We start from the raw sequence: 3,672 nt of genomic DNA, 5'->3' as shown, positions 1-3,672 counted from the left end.
TAAAGTTATATGGTAAACGTCTGTTGATTCGTTATATATATTTTCTATAGACTATTAAAAGTTACAGTTTTTAAAATGACTCTTGGTTTAGAATATTATATAGTTCTACAGAATATACTATATAAAATATATTTATTTTCAAATTTCATATGTGTTATACTCTATAGAGGTTTTATATGTTCCTATAGAGATAGGCCTAATCCCTATAAAAGTTTTATAGTACGTTAAAAAAAATACAGGTAAAGGCCTATAATTTTTTTATAGAATAAATATAGAAATTATATAGTTAGTTTTATTATAGAGAACTTGTCATATCGTTTGTATAGAATATTCTATAGAATTTCTGAATATGCAAGATGTAAACATGTTGATAGGACTATACTGCTCTGACACGAAATGTGTCAATAAATAAAATTGAATTGAATGAAACAAAAAAAAAGTTAAGATCATAGAAATTACATTAAATATGTGTATATAGAATGTTATAGAATTCTATAGAAACTAGTACCTCTATAAAACAATTTTATAGAATATAATTTCTATAGAAATTGATTAATCTCTATAGAAGGTCTATATAGTTCTATAGATTTTTTCTGTAAGGGTACTTTCTAAGCCTTTGAAACCTCTAAATTGTCATATTTTTGGGAGATTTTCCCTGCTTCCCTATTCTGCTGAAATAATTTAAAAAAAAAAAAATTATATTATGAAAGTCCCGGCAGTATAATTAACATTACATAGCCAAAGTCTAGGCCTATACAAAATCATGGTGTATAATAAAACATACAACCTTAAAACACAAGTTTAACAAGCTAACAACATGTGTTTGTCATTTAATCTGTTCAGCCAACCACAGATAATCTCAAATTACTTAATTTGATTGGTCACTGTATCCATGTTTATCACTGAAGGCCATGGAAATTAACAAGGTGCTTTTGAATGTTATCAATTAACTGAAATTTGTTAGTGGTTTTAGAGCTCTTTTTCAGTGCACATTCATGATGATGAAACAGGCAGTTTAACCATATTTTCTGAAGTATTTCAGCAGTACTAATAGGTAAGAATTGTTTTTCTATTATTATTCATTTAATTAAATTGGCGCATTAGGCTTAGTATAATGCGCCTTTTAAGTCAAAAATTGGATTGGTTTGGATTAGATTGGATCTATAGGCATAGGAGCCTAGCTAGGGGATAACAAGCATGCTATGACCTAGGCCTATTATTAAGAAAAGACAGAACTGACGATATTCTAAGGAGGGCTAAGCTCAGTCTGCCCTATAATTTAAGTATTGGAGGGTGGTAAATTGGGCCGTGTTCTCACTTATTTATTATTGTAAAATCCATATGATTTTTAAAATAATTTTTAGGGTTAGGCCTAGGCCTTTATAGGGAATGTAGGTAAGAATGGCCCCGGAAAAAATGGCCCCAGAAAAAATGGCCCCGGAAAAAATGGCCCCGGAAAAAATGGCCCCAGTAAAAATGGCCCAATATGACAGGTAGGTAAAAATGGCCCCAATGAAAAATTCGGTAATAGAAATGATATATTTTTTTTTTAATCTTCAAATATTTAAATACTGTATAAGCAAGAATTGAATCAAGAAATAAAAAATGGCCCTCAATTATAAAATTCAAGAAAAAAAAAATAAATAAATAAATGTTGTAAAATACCTTGTAGCAAAAATTTAATTAATAAATCAACATAAAGAATATGCATATTTGAGAACTAAAATAAATTAGTTTTTATCTCTTATAAGTAGCTCTGGGAGTAGGTCTAAGTATTTTTTTAAATTATTAATATTATTAGATATTATTACTATATTTGCGGCCAATTATTAATATTAGTATTATTATTAATGGCTCTGATGGGAGGCTCTAAAACATTGATTCGGCACCAGTTTTGAACGACGAACTTGCAGGGAATGTTGTAAACCATTTTCGTGAAATTTGAAATAAAAATTTCCAATAACGTGGCAAATACCAACGATGTGGACATTCAGAGGCCTGGCATTTCGCGGTACGTATTACTGTCATGGATAACATCAACAATAAATCTAAATTGCTAACGAGCACAAACATTTTAAAACGGAAAAACAGTACAGTAAAATGTACAATAGTCAGCGAGTCAAACAAGGTATAAAAAAAAGTCTCGCCTTGGGTAGCATCTTTTTAAAGAAAATCATTAATTTCATTAAAAAAAACACAAGTTACTGATTGATTAAATAATTCTATTTTAAATAAGAAATGATTATGCACAGTAAATGTAACACAGGACAACATTTAAAAGATCATTATATTAGTGCTACCATAGAGAAAATAGAACAGAAGGAGTAACATCGAGCGAAGATCAAAGGTACAGACCTCCTCGCCGCGATCGTAATTATCTCACCGTTACGTAACCTACTTGACAACGAGATAAGCTGAAATCGGCAAACGCGCATGCGTCGATAACATAGCAACGTATCGCGAGCGAGATCGTCGTGATTGAAATATCGATTTAGGCCTAGGCCCTAATTAGGCCTATAGGAACTGGAGGCAACATGAAAAATAGAAAACCAATTAAATGGCGATGTTTTAATTGGCATGTGTGTTTCGAAGAGAGTGTACAAGTGTATTATTTTTAGCCTACAGGGCAGGTTGCAGCCTAGGTAGACCTAGACCGGGAGTAGATCTGGGAATAGCCAAGGATCGGACTAAGGAGGAGCCTACACGATCTTCTTGATCTTTGATATTTAATTAAAAAGGCCTAGGCCTAGCTATGTTAGTTTTAGTGAACACTAGGCCTTAGCTTACCACTGGTACCTGTCGTGATGGCCAGTACCAGAACACAATTAAGGCCCTAGGCAATATTAACATTCTCTAATTCATTAATAATAAAAGTTAGTAGGCCTAGTGTAGAGCCTACCATAGGCCTACACTACTTGCTGATTGACTATGGCCTGTAATTATGCAGCCGTAGCTAGGCCTAGGTTATGATAATTTGTGTGTCAATACTAAATTTAATATTTATGCATTTTCATTTTTATTATATTCTTTACTGATTAACTATATATAAAAAATAATATATTATGATAATTCTCCACCACCCATTTCATCAAAAACTATGATATACTGACTACTGTAAATGGTAAATTTTCACAGGGATGCACTTTTAATTTTCAGGTGTTGATAGACCGGCAAGTAAATTTTTGGAAGACGATGCTATTATTGGAGGGGTGAAGGGCTATTGCATCAACATTGACCCATCACATAATGCAAAGCATGTTATTTTATTGGCAAAAGACCTGGAGATGCAATTTTTTAATGCTTTAAAGCAACTGCTGCATAGTTGTAAATGTTGGATAAAAACCATGCTTTTTTAAAAGTGTATGTTAAAATGAAAGTGGCAAAGTTTTAAAAAAGGAAGGAACTGTCGTAAATTATTGGATGGGCTTTATGTAAATAGTAGAAATTTAATTTGGTAATAAATACACAGGTGAGACTTGGAGGTACCGTAAGTGTAATATTTGTTTGTTGATTAAAATGTATCCTGCATCATGCACAGATGAAATTTTAGTGAAGTGATGAATGTACATAATTTTGATCAGTTGGTGAGTATGATGAATGGTGAGTTAATACTGTTAGGGTAATTGTTTTACTTTTCAAATATTTAGAATAATGACAAGCAAAGAAGACAAC

The 3,672-nt window shown here is 31.7% G+C and overlaps 1 long non-coding RNA gene across 1 annotated transcript in view; it reads left to right on the top strand.

Moving 5' to 3' along the window:
- Window positions 1-765: 765 nt before the first annotated feature.
- LOC117110628 overlaps window positions 766-3,672 on the top strand; it is a 5,753-nt gene continuing 2,846 nt past the window's right edge. The window contains exon 1 of the long non-coding RNA XR_004445738.1: window positions 766-1,054. This is a non-coding gene — a long non-coding RNA (uncharacterized LOC117110628). The remainder of the gene's footprint in view (window positions 1,055-3,672) is intronic.

Source organism: Anneissia japonica, unplaced genomic scaffold (genome assembly GCF_011630105.1).
Source record: "Anneissia japonica isolate Jap-2015-1 unplaced genomic scaffold, ASM1163010v1 scaffold75151_len6875_cov111, whole genome shotgun sequence".
NCBI classification, from domain to species: domain Eukaryota; kingdom Metazoa; phylum Echinodermata; class Crinoidea; order Comatulida; family Comatulidae; genus Anneissia; species Anneissia japonica.
Note: the sequence above shows the minus strand (reverse complement) of the source record. Positions and strands in the feature narration are given on the sequence as shown.